The following is a 20,655-nucleotide window of genomic DNA, read 5'->3' on the forward strand; positions in this document are numbered from 1 at the left end:
GCATTCTTTACATTCATACTTAGTATAACGACAGTGGTGCTATTAGAATAACGTACTTGGATCGAATCGTAATCGTAAATGACATACTTAAACGAAAGCGGTAATCGGTGATCAAATTGCTCAGGGGAGCAGACTCTACTATCTCTCATTAAGGTTCGTTTATATTAATGTATTTCTGATGTGTTCAAGGGCAGAATGTAGTATCTTTTTTTTGCAAATTTCTTCAGAATAAACTCAAATTTAATTATTTTAAACTCAACAAAAGCCACAGCAAACCTTTGTATAAACTCAATAAATGCCGAGACAATAACTCCTAAACATTCTATAAAAATCGAGGCAACTCCCTTATATAAACACTATAACATCTACCAGTACAGAGACACAGACGAGCACTAACTGAACGTAAAGTAGGACACATATTTATTTGGTACAATTATGTAGATAAGAACCATACTGCAATGACAGACTAACTACGCGTGTTGGAATTCGGTCATTGGTTTGTAGTTTCAAACAAAGTAAAGTGGTGTTCCCCCTTCAGACCTTGCAATCTATGGTTAAGATGATGTTAAGGTCATATGTTTCTGAGGTCTACAGTTAAAAATCAGGGTGTCATGGCCTGCCCAACGACCAACCGCAGTTACTTTCCCCAATTAAAGTCAGACAGCCTTTACAGTTGGGTGGACTCAAGTGCGTCAAAAATATCCCGATATTAAAAATCCCAGTCGTCACCGAGATTCGAATCCAGGGCCCAGTTTCGTAAGCCAAGCGCTTAACCACTCAGCCACCACACCCCCAAACAACAAAATCGATAATTTGCTTATTACATTTTTAAATGTAGAACTTGAAATGATCATAAAGCTTCTTTTAAAACAAATGCTGAATATAATTTTTATTTCTACAGAATATTCACAAATTCAGCTTGAAAAGTGAAATAATTACTTAAACAATACATGGATCACTTTAAAATACACAACTTTTGTGTCTCACTTCTCTGGCTTCTTTCACCCTCTTCAACGTTCATACCAGTATTTATCAAGTTGAACTACGACAGATTACTTCGTGATTTCATCCGAATCTATTCAGCCTACACAACCAAACCATCCGCTCACCTTTACTTATGATAACTTCATTACATCGCTTAGCCCAAAAAGAACATGACATCTCTGATAACCCCATATTTAATTCTATCCATCTTAGTACCCACGGGCCTTTTTTTTTTCATCTTTTGAAACCCTGCAGTTAATCGAACCATTAGAAAAAAAACGGAAGAAAAGGTATTCAGTTGACCTTTGACACGCGTAATGGTCCCGTCGCTGAAATAGTTGAGCACATTAAGCCATGCCGTAGGCTTTTAATATTATATGTTAAATGGACATTTTCACACATGGAGGAAAATCCAAAAATAGCAACACATTTGGTGCTTCCGGTGTACGAGAATACGGAAATAATGATGGACCAAGTATTTGAATATGTACATTTCAGAACTGCGGCAATCATAAATTGAGACTTATTTGCTTGTAGAACTAAGTACTTTGAATTATTTACTTTGTAAATCAAGTAAACTTTTAATAAGCGTCCTTGACATTGTTTATTTTGCTTATTTTTTTAAAATCTCCACGACTCTGCCTCTGTTCCTTTTCGTACAGCTTTCTTTAGGTTCCAGGATATCGCAACAACATAGTTTACAATTCCTCTATTCAAGTCAGAACTTCATGGAACATGGAGCCTGGAAGTTGGAGGGTGAAAGACGGAGTGTGGAACTGGTCGCGGAGCTCAAAAACGGCTCCAAAGATTTTACTATAAATTTAACAGTGTCTATATATCACTGAGAAAAGATTACCAGCTCGTTCGCCACAGGGGAAAACTCTTGTTTGACTGTTATCATTTTTCAAAGTAAAAAATAAAATAAAATTAGGCTATTAATTTGATTTTAAAAAAAAGTATAGCGTAGTCAGCGGTGTTGTATTGATAACTGATTAATATATTAAATTTAAAGCTGCTTTAAGTTTTTTAATGAATTATCTAAACTTTGCTTATGTTTTTACGCAAATCATATACGATTCCCATCGAAATTTTAGATCAAGAAGTAGATATAGATTGAGACTAGATGTTATGTATATATGATTAGAAGTAGAGATCTAGATCTAGTTCGAGATGCCTATATAATGAAAGTACCAATGAATAATCACACCATTAAACTAAGTAGCTCTGGCCTAAAGGATAACGTCGTTAGTACATTGAGCCGATGGTGCCAACGTACGAGCACGATACGCGGCCTTAGCAAACATTTGTTTTTAATGGACCTCGTTCACCAAACGTAAACAAACAACATTGAGCCACGAGTTTCCCTATCTCTTCTATACAAATTACGATCAAATTTTAATCATCAATGATTATCACGTGACAATTTTTTTTCGTTGTTTTATCAATATTATCACGTGACCGTTCGTTTTGGTGAATGAGGTCCATTAATTTCTTTTTTTTTTCTTCTTTTTTGTGTGTGTATTTTTTATTGTATCTATAGATGTATAATGGATATATTGTCTTCTTAAAATCTTTATTTTTAAAAATGTTTTATTGTTTCGAATCTTTTTGCTTTTTATTTGCTCTTTTCTCTCTACCAGAATTATTTTTTTCTTTAAAAATGCAAACAGTGACTTAAAAATCAAAGCGTAAAGAAAGAGTTGACTAGAGGGATTTAATGTTAAATTCAAACATCTCCAACATAAGAGTCCATTGTTTGTTCTCTTTAGTGAGCATGACCTGCTAAGTACTGTCACAATACGCAAACTTCAACACTATGGCTATTTCACAAGGTCTCACATGAGCTCACAAAGATCTTCCTTCAGGGAACAGTAACAGGAAAAAAAAAGAATAAGAAGCACTAAAGCAGAGAAAGAGAATGAAAGACAATATAAAAAAATGGACAGGCCTGTCATTGAAAGACATTCTATCCAGGGCAAAACACAGAGTGGAATGGAGAAAGACGGTCGACAGATCTTGTGTGGTCCCCCAACGGTTCAACTAAGAAATATGAGAAGGTGAAGGTCGTAGCCATATGTTTAAAAATTTTAGCAAGATTTTCCATTGAAGAACAAAAACAATGATTTAATATTCTAGACTTTCATCTTTTGAGTTTTTTTTTTTATCATTTCCATCTTAAACATAGCTTAGAAACGAGAATGCATAAGAATAATGATATATTTGATGTCATGTCATTTAATGTGTATGCACTTTGCAAGATCAAAAAGCCTTTCAAAAACAATTCTAGAGAGCTTATTGAAACCTGAAAGCAAAAGGACTTGATGGATGGGTTAAGCTCTGGACAGTCTTACCTTTTAAAAGCTCGCCATGAACAACTTTTGTCAAGGGCATGAACTCTGCAAGAGTTTTCATCATGCCAGTGCATGGTTAGAAAAAAAAACGACATAAGAAGAATGCACCATAATACTTAGAAAAAAATACTTTCTGTCATCGGAGTCTGACAATATGAAAAGTTCCAGTGTTTAAGGTAATGCATCTCTTCCAACGACCCTGTCACTCTCTGTTCTTATCAGTCACGCCGTTTTGTATTCGACTTACCATTTCTAGCCCTCTGGATCTACGTATCGCTATACATCATTTGCAATTACGCGAGCAGGAGGCTATTAAGCGAAAAATACAGATTTTTCATACATATGTACTTTAGTGAACGCTGAATATAATGGGAGTTGGGGGGGGGGAAGCTATAAATAGATACATGTACTCTAGTGGGATATCATTTTCTGTTCAAGAGATGGGATGGTAAGGTGGCATGTGTTTTTTGACAATCGAGATATCCCAAATGATCCGGGATCGATTCTAAGATGACAGCTGGGAATGAAGAAAGTCCTTGAGTCTAAGCTCTTGTAATAGGGTACCTAACACAGGACTAATAGGCTTTCTTAAATAGGTACGTGACTCTTTTTTTTTTGGACAGACATACATTGGACAGACATGGCTAACAAATAGTAATCTACGCTATTAGGGTTCTTACTATTGTTATTCTGAATGGCTCTTTAAGACTCTTTTTACGAAGCGTATATCAACTCACTCTGTCTGGTAAAACATATGTCGACTTATTCCTTTCACACCCGTCCCGGAATCAAGTTGAAACTTTGCACAATTATTTATTGGCATAGGCAACCTAAGAATCATTGAAAAAATTTAACCAATTATTCAATTAACTACCGATAATTAATTATATTGTTTGATACCCACAACGGAAATTAATCTTTCAATATTCACAAATACTGCTAAATATGAAGGGTTTCGCCCCTTTAGATAACTGAACACTTATTTCTTCCACACACATTTTCGGATCAAGTTGAAACGTTGAATAATTAATTCTTGTAGAATTGTATTTATTCATTGTACCCAACAAAACATGAAAATTATCCAATTAGTCAATTAAAAATAAGTTCCCATTTCAGACCTTGTGATCTATAAGGCAGATGATGTAAATGTCATCTGTTCCTTTGGCCAACGGTTAACGAGGGTGTCATGTGGCCAGCACAACGACCAACCGCCTTTACATTTCCCCAACAAATGTCAGGTACCCATTAGAGCTAGGTGGACTCAGAGGTGCCCGAAGATCCCGAAATTCAAAATCCCAGTCTTCACTAGGATTCGAAGCCGGACCCCTGTACGGAAGCGAAACGCTTTACCACTTAGGTAATTTGTTGTTGTTTTTTTATATCGAATAAGAGATATACATTCTACACTATTGAGAGATATAGTTGTAAGCTCGGAGTTCTTTCCCTTAGATAAAATTTATTAAAAAAAAAAGGATTTAAAAAAAATATTCTGCTTGTTATTTTATTATTCTTGAAGCCATTCTAATCGGCTCATTCTGTTATCATCTGCTCCAAAGACCGCCACCAGGTCTTATAGGTAAACTTTACATACTTTGAATTGTCTCAAATCTGTCAAAAGTTATCGTACAGTGGAAGGAACACGAAAAATGGGTCGTCCAAAGAAAAGCTGGCTGGACAACTTAATAACAATGGACTGGCCTCTCGCCTGATATCCTGCTTAGAACAGCTGCTGACCGAGAATAATGGAGGAATGTGTTACGCGAACTGTCACAGCACACCTAAAACCGAAAGTCAATGGGAAGTGTCATCATCAACTAGTTCTAACTACTAGGCTAAGAAAAGTAATTTTAAGGATTTTTATATTTCTGTATAACGGCACTCTGTGAGAAGAGATGATGCTTAAGAATGATACAGACGTTCAGAAAGCAATGATCTTAGCTCTGGTAGAAAAGCGAGTTCAACAAAAAAATAAACTGTTTTCTCTACCACGATAGTAGATACCACTTTTATGGTCCAGTGCTAGGTTTACCTATAGGCGATTCAAGCTTTGGCTTAAGGTACTTCTATTCGTTGGGGGCCCTGAAAAAAAAGCAGCATAAGCTTTAGCTTAGCTGGAAGGCCCCCAATTAATAGTTCCAGGGATATTTTTCAATCATTTTGAAAAAAGAATAGAAGTTAAGTTGCCGTAGGTTGATTAGAAGTGGTCCCATGGTCAGTGGAATATTTTTTTTCGTCTACTGAAGAAGGCGGGATAGGAGTGATTCCGTAACGGTTCCATGCTGTGACCTGACTCATGTTCCGCTCATCTGCTGGCAAGAGGGAAAAGTCCCTTAGCGGAGTCGGAAACACAAAAGTAGCTTGATTCAAGTATTCTCAAACTTTTTCCTTAACGCGACATTCTGAGTATTTACTGGAAAAGTTTTCTCATTATTGAGAGTTTAATTCACGTGGTGGCCTACTAGTTAATTACTCCAGTAGTTTGTGGAATGCCTATTAATATCTCGCGGAAAACTAGGATTTCGCGGAACACAGTTTGGTAAACACTAGCCTATATGTAGCCTAATCTATATCTTATCTTATCTTATATAATACAGACGTTACTTCAAAAAAGAAGATGATTACGTCCTATGCGTCATGCATTTAGTCATGCATATTAACCAATGACTTAAATTCTTTGGACGAGATCTGATCATTGTTTATTCGTTGTGATTTCAGCAAGGTCCTCAACTTAGTGAATTAAATGGTGTCTAGGCTTTAAGTTACTCTGTGATGGATGTTTATCCTGTACTGAAGTCAACTGTTGATATTTGTTAGATTTCAATCAATTACTCAGCAAGCGTTTGGGTTTCTTGTTCGGGTGTATTCGATGTAGTTAAACAACAGCACAAAGATAACACACATATATTTTAACTAGTGAAAAGATGTGGTCAACACTGATGAACAATGAATAATAAGTTTAATCCAATAAAAGGCCACAGTCAGAGTCTCTGTCAAATAAAACACGTCTTTACCCAAGAGAATCCTATTGCTAACTGATTTTCCAGTCTCTAACCCAAAATATCCCAAGTGTCACTAGTCCCGTTCAATATACGTCCTTTATGGTGCGTCTCTAACTAACTAATAATATAAACTAGGTGTCTAACACTCTTACACATAATGCTCCAGTAACCTACACCCCTATCGTCTTTCACCCAATGTTTTTGTGCTTGTTTTTACTTATTGAAATGGAAAAAAATTCACGAATAATTTTGATTTGAAAAAGTGACTATTGACTGATGAATGATTGGTGACTAACTGGTGATTGACTTATGATTCAGGCGCCAGTTTGACCTGACTGGCAATAAATGAGAGCACCCAGCAGTTGGTGACTTCGGGAATAGAGACAGAACTCTGTTAGCAAGATTGTGGAATGCGCATTGGAGATCAAAAGCCGACCTACTAACGAAGACAGGGGGGGGGGGGGCTGTACGTAGTGGTGGCTGCTCTTTTACTGCGTGTGGCAGTACATTATAGGAATGGATGAACCTCTCCGGCCTAACTGGGATGGGGAAGCCTCGGAGACGCTTTAAGGTTGGTGAAAGGCCTATCCTTTATTCATGGCATTTGTGTTAAAATTTTCTTTAGGTCAGGGGCCAAAGGGGGACGCAAGCTCGACTTAATGTAGTTTTTCATTCATTATATTTTTTATTCATTTGAATTCTCCATTGCATTTTTTTGTACGCGTGTGTCTGTTTCCCATCCTTAAATATGCGCTGGTAACTGGCTCAATGCTGGGACTCCTAGGCCTGGTCCATGGCTCATAGCTAGGACTCTTAGGCGCACTTATGAATCAGTGTAGATCGAGTTTGAAACTTCTAAGTTTAAACAAATGATGAATGTTGAATGAATAACATGATCTACTAGGATCCAAGGACAATTGACCCGGTCCTCAAGAGCCTGAAAGCCCACTGGCCATCTGCTTGGATCCCTCTCATATGCGTTCTTCCCTTTAATTCATGAGCTATATTATAAGTCTTCACTCTTATCTTAATAACGTGTGTTCACCTGTATATAAGCCAAGGAAGATGTAGTATGGTTTCGTTAGCTGTCTGTGCATAGTGATTGTACGTTGATATTAAGGTTCCGCAGCTTTAAGTAGTTAAATTGAGTATATCAATTCATGGTTTGTTATATTGTATAGACCAGTGATGCTCAAAATACGGCCCACGGGCCATATCCGGCCCGCGAAGTGGTTTCATCCGGCCCGCGAAACGTCTGTACAAAATGCAAAATATCCCCCCTTCACTCCCCCAAAAAAGGTTGAAAAATATATCTTTACCTATGTTAGGGCCCTCACTTTTTCTGTGATGGACTAGTACCATGATGATGTGGAAGCAGATCTGCAACAGCTTGGAATTAGGGCGTGGAGACGAAAGGCCCAGGAGAGATCTGAATGGAAGGATGTGTTAAAGCAGGCCAGAGCCCTCCATGGGCTGTAACGCCACTGGGATGGATGAAGGGATGGATGGACTAGTACCATGACATTGAACATCTGTACGTTTATGAAATTGGAGAGCCGAAGAAACTCCAAGTGGATATTTCGAGCCTACCAGGACAAGTGAACGGATCTTTACTTGGAACATGATTACAAGCAAACATGTTTGTTTTGGAAAACGTGACTTTAAAAAAACAAAACAGCAAAATATAAATAGTACTATAAAACAAATATGACGGCATTCTTGGTTTGAGCAGCGATAGCTAAACTACGTCTAGGGATTGGAGGATCGATGGGAATATTTAACAAAGAGAGACAAGAAAATGAGCCGTTGTTAAAGCTATCTACATTATTTCTCACATTTTAAGTAGACAAATGAACCCAGTTTCCCATTAATTAATGTAAATACTAGATCCACAAGTTTCTAATAAAAGTGTTTCAAGGCAATGTCATTTCGTTTTGTACATTTTCCTTCATGTGGCCCGCGCCACGAGTGTCGGAAATTTAAATGGCCCTCAGGTTGAATCAGGTGCATTACAAGAAAACGAATGAGCAATGACCTAATAATAAGCAAAGTCATAATAATAATCAATGTCCTTATGTCCTAATACTTAGCAATGACCTAAAGCTCAGTAATGACATTATACTAAACAATGACAATGAATAGCTTATTACTATGCAAAAACCTAATACTTAGCAATGACCTAATTCTATAACTGAACTAATACTAAATGACCTAATACTTAACAATGACTTCATACTACGAAATGAGCTAAAACTTAGGAGTTATCTAACAATTTATTAATGAGGTAATATTTACTAATGACACTTAAATCAATGACCTCAAACTTGAAAAATAACACGAACTTTGCCTAAATCAATACATTCTTAGATCTTACTATAAATGTGTAGATATCTACTAATCTAGATTTAATTGCCCTATCTGGATCTATAATAGTACACTCAGAAAAAGGGATATACATAAACTCTATAGAGATAGCTAAGTGATGTAAATAATTGGCCCAACTTTCAGATACGAAAATTGAATTACTTTATTCCCCAACGCTTTCTCGACCCAAAGCGTTCCCCCCCCCCAGCCCCTGTTTTTCTTTTTTTTATTATTTCGTAAATCTGTAATAACGTGTATCGATGAACCCCCACACCCCCTCACCTTTCTCTCTGTTTTCACCCTCCATCCTATTTCTTCTATTCCAAGTTACCCAGAATCCCCATCAATTATGGCGGTACAGGAGATAGGGGAGACCACTCGAAACACTTTGCCTCGAGTTAAAGAATTGTACTACTTGCATCAAACAGGCAATCGGCAGACTTCAAAGGTTTCACGTGACATGCCAGAAAGAGGCACGAGAAAAACCCATTGAGACAGTCATATCCTCGGCAAACACTGGTCCACAAAATAACTAACGAAATAGAGAAATGTATTGTGATAATAAAAAAAATATATTTAAAAAAATACAAAAGGGAAACTAATAGAAAGAACAGCAAAATCACTGCCATATATCTCAGTACTAGAGGAATAGACTACCTTTATATATATCAAACAAAAAGTGTTGCACTAATTGATAAGTTAAACGGTTAAAAAATGTGTTTATTCGTGTATTGTCATCGACAATGAATATTTATGCTAAATTCTAACTTGGTTCAAGAATGGGAAGTGGGAGAAAAAAAGTGTCCGAAAAATAATAAAGGAAATAACTCCACATATACAGCCAAATATCTCAGTAATAATAATCAACAAAATTATTAATTACCAATAAATAACTAATTGGTTCATTTTCATTGGTTTATTATTTTTTTTAGGTAGAACAAATAATTAGATAAAGTTTCAATTTGATCCGAGACTGGGTGTAGGAGAAGTAGCGTGTACAAACATAGTACCAGACAATCAGAAAGAGACAGACACAGTCAGTTGATATATACCCTTTGTAAAAACCTGTTCAAAATTTGTACTACACAGACAGATAGATACAAAGAGTGAGCTAATATAAACTTAGTAAAAAAATTTATTGACAGTAATCAGCATTTTACGTTTAAGATCCCCTTTAGGCTGTTTAAGAAATGAATTCAGGAAGACGGAAAAAGAAGAGTAAGCGTTAGAGAGAAACGTGATGGCAATATAATGGAACCTAAAGAAAAGTGTAGGTAAATGGAAAGAAGAAAACATTGGGTGAGAATGGGGGAAAAAATGGGGGAGCGACCTAAATACGAACTCATAGCTCTAGCCTCTTAAGGCTACATACTAACCACTCTGCTAGTTAGGTACTTGTAAAACTAAAAGATAGTATAGCTATCTATTTTTTGTTTCAAACTTACTTTAACGCGGCGACCTATAAAAGGGACTTAAATCATTGGAGGTAAATGATGCTATGATGCGTGCAACCAATGTTTTCCACTACTACAGATCCAAACTACGTTCTTCAGTGTGTTAGGTGGCTACACACTTTCTGGGCTCTACGAAACCTTTAAAAGATTAATCTAAGCAAGGAAACTTAGATGTGAAACAAACACACATTAAAGATTAGCAGATTTTCGAAGAGAAGATAAATAAAGATGTATGCAGATGTTTGGAGACAAATACAGATGTATGAAGATATATAAAGATTTCATGAAGATGTATGAAGATATATAAAGATTTGTGAAGATATATAAAGATGTATAAAGATTTCATAAAGATGTATAAAGATGTATAAAGATTTGTGAAGATGTATAAAGATGTATAAAGATTTCATAAAGATGTATAAAGATGTATAAAGATTTGTGAAGATGTATAAAGATGTATAAAGATTTCATAAAGATATTTAAAGATGTATAAAGATTTGTGAAGATGTATAAAGATGTATGAAGATATATAAAGATGTAAAAAGATGTATAAATATTTTTGAAGATGTATGAAGATGTATGAAGATATATAAAGATGTATAAAGATTTCATAAAGATGTATAAAGATGTATAAAGATTTGTGAAGATGTATAAAGATGTATAAAGATTTCATAAAGATGTATAAAGATGTATAAAGATTTGTGAAGATGTATAAAGATGTATAAAGATTTCATAAAGATATTTAAAGATGTATAAAGATTTGTGAAGATGTATAAAGATGTATGAATATATATAAAGATGTATAAAGATGTAAAAAGATGTATAAATATTTTTGAAGATGTATGAAGATGTATGAAGATATATAAAGATGTATAAAGATGTAAAAAGATGTATAAAGATGTATGTTTTATGAAGATATATAAAGATATATGAAGATGAATAAAATGTGTGAAAATGTATGAACGTGTATGAAGATTCATGAAGATATATAAAGATGTATGAAGATTATGAGGATATATGAAGATGTATAAAGATGTATAAAGTTGTATGAAGATATATAAGGATTTCATGAAGATGTATACACATGTATACAGATGTATACAGATGTATAAACATGTATGAATGTGTATATACATGTATAAAGATGTATAAACATGTTTAAATAAAGATGTATAAATATGTATAAACACGTATAAACATTTAAACATGGATAAACATATATAAAGATGTATAAAGATGTATAGGCATCTATAAAGGTGTATAAACATGTATCAAGATGTATAAACGTATATAAAGATGTATAAAAATGTATAAACACTATTAAACATGTATAAACATGTATAAAGATGTATGAGGCTGTATAAAGATTTATAAAGATGTATAAATGTGTATAAATCTGTAAAAAGATGTATAAATATGTGTAAAGATGTATAAAGATGAATAAAAATGTGTGAAAATATATGAAGATGTATCAAGATAGAGAGACAAAACAATAGAAAAAGAAGGAAGAAGAGAAAATTAAAAGAGGAAAAAGAGACAAGAAAATAAAAAAAAACATAGATGCCTGAAAAGAGAGAATGAATGAGGCATACATAGAGCAGGCTAAAGTAAAAGAGAGAGAGAAAAAGAGGGAAAGAGAGAGAGAGAAAGAGAGGTGGAGAAAGAAAGAAACCCAGAGAGTGTCTAGATTTCATGTGGCTTCAATTTAGTAAAGATGATTAAAAAGCATAGCTCTGGTTTGCTCATAGACTGTGTATGTGAGTACTTGAATAAGAGAGACAGAGAGAGGGAGAGAGAGAGAGAGAAAGAGAGATTGAAAGAAAGACAGAATGTAAGTCTTAAGTCTACGTGATCGTGTTTAGCTATCGATCTGTTCTGTTTATTACGACTGAAATAATCACTTTACCGGGTGCTTCCCCCTTTATTTCTCTCTGATGGTTACAAATAAAAAGTAAAAAAAAAAAATAAATTCGCCCTGGAAGCGTTCCTTCTCCCTCACACCAGCCAACCCTCACCCTCTCCCTCACATCATGCTCACTCACACTCACTCACGCTTACACGCAAACACGCAAGCGCACAATTAAAGCGCGCAGGCACGCACACCCAAAGTGTGGTTTAAAAGGCCAAAATATCGACCAGTAATTACATTATTCTAGCCGTATGTCACTAGTGCGTTTGATTGCCTCAATTCAGTCTCATCCTACACTTTAATATGTGCATACTCTATAATAGTATTAATGTTATTTTTTTAACAACAGTAGATTGTGTTGTAGTTGTTGTTGTTATGATTTGTCGTTGTTCTCATGTTGTTGTTTTTTCATTATTATAAAATCAAAAGATAATAAACCTTTCACTAGCATTGCCAGATCGAGACTCTTCAGAGGGAAACACACATCTAGTGTACTTTCTCCTTAACAGAGGGATGTACGGCAGAGAGGCCGAAACCGACTACGGCTTTGGCCACCAAACAGTGGGGGGGGGGGGTCAAGTTCGAGTCCCGAATCGAGCAGAGTTGTGTTTGCTGAGCACCCAAAGGCAACTTTGAAAACTTCTCCAAGATCCCCCCTCCCCCTACTGATACACAAAAAAAAAGATTGGACCATAGTGCACTGAGCCTGCTGTAAGCATTAAAGCTGCGCTATATCTTTGTTTCCCAAACTTTCTCCATAACGAAACACTTTCCACATTCTGAGTATTTAGCGAAACATTTTGCTTATTTTTCTTTAGAGAGGTTAAATCACCTGGTGGCCTACTAGTCGTTCGTGGAACACCTATTCCACTAGGGCTCCGCGCAATACAGTTTGGGAGATACTGCGCCATATAAAAGCCATGATTTAAATTTATTTTTCTTGGCAGTGTCCACTGAAGCAAACCATAACGAGGCTGCGTCTGCAGCAGTAGCGTCCCCTGGATGGTAAGAAGATAATCGGAAAGTTTCGTATATGAATGTTAATCCATTTATAGCAACTATATTTTTGATGTGTTCGGTGTACAGAAACAAATAAGAGAAACATTTATAACCGTAGTATTTTAACCAATCAATCATAGCATAATTGTGTGCGCTTTTCTGCACCCTAGAGCAAAATGATGTAAGTTCTTTCATCAAAGAACTAATTGATTTTGCAAAGCTTGAACAAACTCTCTAGCTATAGGCCTATATAACTATACAATCTTCACTAATCATAAGTTTCTCATTAGCAGAGTGGTTAGCACGTAGGCCTGAAGAGCGCGTGAATCACTAGTTCGAATTCAGGAATCACCTTCTCCTTTTTTTTTTTGTATAAATGCTTTTAAAAACCAATTACGGTAAAAATTCCCCCAGAGATCCATTTCTTTCTCTCCTTCCCCCCTCCCGATTCCCAACTGGTCATATAAGTGATAGGACCATAGCGTATTGAGAAACTAAAATCATGAAATAGCGATAAACAAAAATTATTGGTAAAAATATTATTAATCACACAGATTTATTGTTGTTGTTCTAGATTCTAGATCTATTCCAAATGCAATTATCTGGGCTGACTGATCAAAACTAAAAATTGCATGTCATACAGGCTTTTTTTTTTTTTTTTAATTTTAAATAAGTATTTGTAAAGTTTTTCTGGTTTCTGTCCTATGGTTGCTGCTCATTCTTGTTCTTACTTTCTACCGAACTCACCTCCGTATTTCTCTCTAGCATTTCCCTTCTTTGTCTGTTTTCCTGCCTCCATCTTTATCTTCTTTTCTCTCAACATTTTTTGTTTCTCAATCATTATCTTTCTATCATTTTTTTCAAATATCTCTGTAAGTAAAAAGTTTCCCTTTCAGACCATTCGGTCATTAGGGCAGATGAAGTCAAGTGGTCAGCACAACGATCAACCGCATTTGCTTTACCCAACTAATGCCAGGTACACTTTAGAGCTGGGTGACCTCAGGGGCGCCCTAAAGATCCCCTCTCTTTGTCTCTCTTTATTTCCCTATTTAACCACTATCTCTCTCTTTTCATTTCTTCTATTTCTGATATTTCTTTCTTGACACTATTTTTCTCTCCGTTGTCTCTCTCTCTGCTCCCCCCTCTAGCCTTTTTCCATTTCTTTCTTTCTTTTCAATTTCTCTCTCTCTCTCTCTCTGTGTTTTTAAATTTGTATAATCTTATTCTCCCAATACTTTATACATCTTTATACGAAAAAAAAATTCTATTTAGCTTCAATATGATTTTGATTCCTTGCATAGGTTTATCTTTTAAGCGTTTGTGTAGAAACCAGAAAGTGTGTACCGACTTAACACACTAAAGAACATAGTGGTTTTATTTCTCTAGTGTGTTGAAAAACATTGGGTTGCCCGCATCATGGCAACTTTAACCTACAACGACGTAATCAAAAGTGTTCAATATTAATTATGACATACAGTAGTACTTTCTTATAAAACTTCTCAAGGAATCTATTTTTCAACCAAAAAAAAAAAAGCTTAAACCTTTTTTTAAAAATGTAAAAAAACATACATAATAGATTATGAAAAAAAGAACACTTAAAAACTGATATCACTATACCAAGCATTAGTAAAAGAAAAACACACCAAGCTCCCAAAGAAGTAATTATACTCAAACCTAGAAAAATAAATGTCTTTAAAAAGTGGAACTTTGGTATCTAGTGTCCTCATTACGGTCAGTTTTTAAAGGGAATAGAGAAGACAGATGACATCCTGGCTTGGGGCTAGATTGTTGTAACGCTAAGTTGAGCAGGTACTAACGCGGAGTGCGAGGCCGTTGACTTTCAAGTGCTAACCAAAGTTAGTCTATTAGTGCTCGGTTATGAAGGCGTGGTGGCCTAATGATAGAGACTTGGCTGTTGAATCAGTTGCCAAAGATAAAATACAATTCTTTGGACACTTTTATAAAACTGTTTAAGATTATTTGTTATGCAGAAAGATTGGAATAGCGGGAGAGCTTTTGGAGTTATCACCGGTGAATGGGGAGTCGGAAACAAAGATAGACTAATACAAACAGGGAGAGAGAGAGTGAAAGAGAGAGAAAGAGAGAGAGAGAGAGAAAGATGAGAGAGTGAAAATGAGAGAGAGAGAGAGAAAGAAAGATAAAGAGAGTGAAAATGAGAGAGAGAGAAGAGAGAGTGAAAATGAGAGAGAGAGAAAGATGAGAGAGTGAAAATGAGAGAGAGAGACAGAAAGATGAGAGTGAAAATAAGAGAAAGAGAGAGAGAGAAGAGAGAGTGAAAATGAGAGAGAGAGAGAGAGAGAAAGATGAGAATGAAAATGAGAGAGAGAGAAGAGAGAGTGAAAATGAGAGAGAGAGAAAGATGAGAGAGTGAAAATGAGAGAGAGAGAGAAAGATGAGAGAGTGAAAATGAGAGAGAGAGAGAGAAAGATGAGAGTAAAAAATGAGAGAGAGAGAGAAGTGAGAGTGGAAATGAGAGAGAGAGGGAGAGAGGAAAGATAGAGAGAGCGAGATAAAGATGAGAGAGGGAAAAAGATGAGATATTGAAAAATGAGAGAGAGAGAGAGAGAGAGAGAGAAGCTGGAAAGATAGAGAGAGAAAGATGAGAGAAAGAGTGACATAGAGTCAAAAAGAAAGAGATAGACAGTGTGTGTCTGAGAGAAAGAGAGAGAACAAAAAGAGGAGGGCAGCAACTAGCAGTAGACAGTGTACGTTATCGTAAGAGTGCACCAAACAGCTACACCTGTTTATACGACATCAAACTCATTCTTCAAACAAATTGTGTAAACATTGCCATAAATTTAAAAAAGAAAGGATAGTTAAAAACACTTGGCAATTAATTTCCCATTTATTTTTTACGACACTGAATCGATATCTGGATTGTGTGTTTGTTTTTGTTTTTTAAGTTTGACCCAAAAAAATCAAAACACGTTATTAAACCAAAAAAAAAAGAACTATTAAAAAAATAAATTAGGAACAATTTTTGTGGGAAGAAAATATTCATCCTATTTTTAGCATCTTTACACACACGAGCGCTTTAAGGACAGCATTAAATTAATCAAAGAAATGTGATCATGTTTATAATGGATCCTTCTTGGAAGAGCGCTTCGCTGTTCAGTTAGGGACGAGGTTCAAATCCTATTTTACTTTTTTAACTATAAGCCAAATTAAGATACCGACCTAAAAGCCGGGAGGAACTTGCAAATTAACAATTAAACTAAAATTCTAAGTAGGAAACGAGGCCGGATTCCAAGCGAAAGAAAGCGGAAGCAGACGTGTCCAAGAATCCCCCAAAAAGACAAGATATTGGTGTCATTAGCCTATTCTCTACATACGGACTGCATATCTCAAATCATAGTAGAGAGTTTACTACCGTTTGCCCTTGTACTTTTTAGGGGTGAAAGTAGGTTAATATCTTAGGAGACAAACGAATGCCTTAAACAGCCCAACCATATCCAACCTGTAAGGGGGCCACATAAATTTACGAGACGCGTGTCGAAACCCCTACCTTTAAAAACAAAGTCGTGTCTAATAGAACTGAAACTCAGCAGCCTAACTATGCAATGCTGGCAGAGGTTTTTGAAAAGTCAGAGCAACGAATCAGAGGCCAGATATGTCTTTTTTTTTCAGTAAACTTGTAGTTGTATCAATAATTTATTCAAAACTCAAGGGACAAAAAACTCTGTGACGAAGGCACCTGATGGCAATAATGTCTGTTTCAAGGGAGACAAAACTGTTTGATTTAAATTGAAGAGCAAAAATGTGAAATAGTAGAACTGCTTTTATTTACCAAATACCCGGTACTCTGTAGAATAAAATATTTCCTTTTTGCAGCCATATAAATACATCTTTTATTAATTTTTTTTTGGTCTTTATAATACAAGAATCTATAACATTTCCAAATAAAAATTAAACATGTTTTTAAGATTCTTAGAACAGACACAGCACACACGCAAATACAAAGGCACAAACATTCCGTAGTTCCTTTCACATCCAGAGTAGTTATGAAATCTCTCCTCTAATTCCAAACAATATTCTATTAGTCTAAGTCACACCAAAACCTACCGTAATAATAATAATAACATAATAATAAGAGCATACCATAATAAGAATAAGATAATAATATTTTTTTGTTACCATTTCTAACTTCCCATTCTGGAAACATGATCACAATGGCACTAGGGCCCCATGATGACCTCCTAAAAAAAGTTACAAAACCCAAACCTAGTCTATATGGCCTTATCACGAGGTCCTCACTGCTTGCAAAGACCTTCCTGCAGGGAACAGCACCAGGGGGGGGGAGGCAGATAATGAACACGATGAGAAGATAACATGAAAGAATGGACAGGCCTCTCAATAAAAGACATTCTAATCAAGGTGAAAGGAATGGAGAAAGACATTCAACAGATCATGTGTGGTGCCTCAATGGTCCATGGTTTAGGTGAAGGTGAATTTATTAAGTTTTCTTTTTTTTTTTTTTTTTACACCAAGAATCCGCCCAGATTTTTGTTTCCACAAAGTTACGAACTGAAAATATGTATTGTAATGAAATGAGTTTCACTAGGTTCTGTTAACTGACCAAATAAAATGTCCACTCGATACTTTTATTATGAAATTACTCTGGCAGAGAACAAAACAGTTTGCAATATTTTAATAAACCTGAAACATGATCTCTATTTGATTAACTCTTTCTCTCCGTAATTATTTTTTTCCACATTTTAAAGGAATTCTTCATTTTGCGCATTACTATTTCACCACCCCTGTTATGATTGGACTTCAATAGCTTTGTTGTTGTTATCAGAAAATGTTGTATTTGGTATAGAATTAAAGGGAAATGCAAGCTCTTTTTATATAATTCAAAGCAAAGTTTTAAAAAAAACATTAATTTAATTTAATTAGGTCAAATCAACGATGGTATCGTCGACTAGGAGAGAAAGAGTTAAACTAGCTAAACATTTCGTTTCGGTTTCGTTTCAGTTTCGGTAGTTCCTATTCTGGCTAGGAACTAGAACACCTAATTGTGTAGTGGAAACCAATCTGGTGTTTAGCTCATCGCCATGGACGAGAACTCTATTAAAAGTGAATTTTGTATGCATGTTTCGGCTAAATTTCCTTAAAAAAATAAAATAAAAGCTAACCCAAAATGAATCTTTTTTTTTAAACGCATTGGCTTTCTGTAATTGAGGTCAAGCTCATCTGATCATTAAAAAGAAAGTCTCTGGCCAGTCGCATGACTCCAAGTAATTTGGCCTATCACTGGGCGTTAAGCCACAAGAAAACGAACATAGTTATTAGAAGCATTATTCCTGCTGAGATCCAATCTGGCATGTTTCATCTCGACTTGGCCGAATTTTTATCCGACGTTATGACTTGTGTGAAAGTTCAAAACAATTAAATAATTAATTAACTAACCTTCTTTTATACGATCGGAATACAAAATGAAATAATAGAAGTGTCTCATGAAGTGTCTCAAAGACATGTCTCAAAGAAGATTTTGGGCATCACTGCTCTATAAGCTGAATAAAAGAGGAATTGTCTTTTTTTAAAAAGTATTTTTTACTTCTTGTTGAAAAAAAAGTATCCACTATGATGAGTAACCCACCAGCTACCATCTTTTGAAGAACATTTTCATGACAGATGCCTTTCCAAAACACACTGGATCCTTAAAGACAACCTGCACCCATTAAACCACTGTTACATAAGATCTGAACGAAGTGGTCTGTCTCCTTTCCATTAGGACTAAAACAGAAAGATTTAAAAACTCCTTCATCCCACTTTCGGTCAGAGTGTTATAAGGACATTTGTCGTCATCGAAAAGTACATAGAAGTCAAATTCATAAAGCGCTGGTTGTGTGTATGTGTTTCGTGTGTGAATGTTGTTCGTATTTGCATCAATATTGTTATTGTTACAGTAGTTACACTGAGGTGGTCAATTGTCAAACTAAATTTTCATTTGATTGGACCAATAAAAATTATCTTATCTTATCTCATCTCTAAATAGTGCTTAAAAATGTAAGTACAATTCTGTGCAAAAGAACATTTAGGCCTATAGTTCGGCTATATAATAAGTTGCTGAAAGGCACGAAATTGCTTAAATTGTGCAGATGGGCCATCTAAAATCTAACCAAGTCTAATTTTTTTAAAAGTCTGTCGCTAGGTCTTTTGCTTATTTATGTATATCTATTTAGATATATAGTAAAGAAACATTTTAAAAAAAGAACGATCTCAGTATTTTAGGAATATTTGTCCTATGGAAATGAAAAAAGCAATTAAAAATAAAAAACAAATGCATCTAAAAATATTTTAAAATATTTTTATACTTACATTGTTATATAAACTCCACCAAATGTCTGGATGTCCACAGCTTAGAATGAATCCATGGTCATTGAATGAAAGCTTTTTCCTTATTAGCTTGAAGTATTTAAATACTTTTGAAATCACCAATGAGTGAATAGTCTCTACTGGTTTGACGACACACAATTATATTTCTAGGATATCAATATCAGATTTGATATCACAATATTGACTATATTTTTAAATGCTATAAATATATTTCATTAATGTTAATCGATTGCTAACATTTCCTATTAATCTATCTTAGACTGATGACATACTACTGATAATGCTTTTACAACAATAATGTGAAGAAACAAGTTCCTTTACGTTTAAGTGCCTTTTTAATTGTGAACATTTCAACACAACATATATACACGGCAACGTTATATAGAGACACCAAACTTCACTCGCTGACTTCCTTTCTTCTTGTTTACACGCTCGTCACTTCCCGCAAGTCCCCTAACTCTCGATACCCAATTCTTGACCGTGTGTCACGGTTGACCACACAGTATCCGTGTCACGACAAATAATAATTCAAATGTCACAGTATGCTATATTTCTTAATATTATCTAGATCCAGTTGATGTCACACAATAAATTTTGATGTTATTTTGGGTGTCTGTGTGTGTGTGGTTTGTATCATTTAATATGGAAGAAGAATTAGAAGTTCGCTGATTAGCATGACGCTATTAGATGCATATTTAAAAACTAATGGACAACTAACGGATATAAGTATTTAAAGTTGACTATATTGACCTTTCCATTTTATAGTGCCTATTTGTTCTATATTTTTTTCAAGCTGCCTCCTGTTGTGATTGTTGTGAACTCCTTACTGGGATTATACTTGACACAGAACGTACTAATACTTCTTTCAATATCTTAAAGAGACGCCAGGAAAGAATTAACAACAAAAACATAATTTTAATAAAAGTAATCAGGGTATCTGTAGCTGAAGACAATACATCAAGCGTTAACTAAGTGAATATACACATAATTATGAAAACTGACTTCTTTATTACTTATATCGTACGACTAGGCTCCCATAACTCAGGTCTCTAACAACAATAACAAAACTTCAAGCGCCGTCACTCTGTCCCAACCAATGGACCAATGAAAAAATAGTAAAAATAATAAATAAACAAAGAATTCCTTGAATCGTATAACCCAGGTTGCTTTTTACAATCCTATATACAAACATAATCACCACACCTCCCAATGTCCATTTTTTCAAGCTGTCTCCCAAT

At 35.2% G+C, this 20,655-nt stretch overlaps 1 protein-coding gene across 1 annotated transcript in view; it reads right to left on the bottom strand.

The window, feature by feature from the left end:
* The window catches only part of LOC106077982 (potassium voltage-gated channel subfamily H member 6-like), a 383,405-nt gene extending 363,720 nt beyond the window's left edge, over window positions 1–19,685 (bottom strand). Inside the window, exon 1 of the mRNA XM_056016650.1 lies at window positions 19,400–19,685. The gene's annotated coding sequence lies outside the window, so the exon portion shown is untranslated. The remainder of the gene's footprint in view (window positions 1–19,399) is intronic.
* Window positions 19,686–20,655: the final 970 nt, after the last annotated feature.

This window comes from Biomphalaria glabrata, chromosome 18 (assembly GCF_947242115.1).
Source record: "Biomphalaria glabrata chromosome 18, xgBioGlab47.1, whole genome shotgun sequence".
Taxonomy (NCBI): Eukaryota; Metazoa; Mollusca; class Gastropoda; family Planorbidae; genus Biomphalaria; species Biomphalaria glabrata.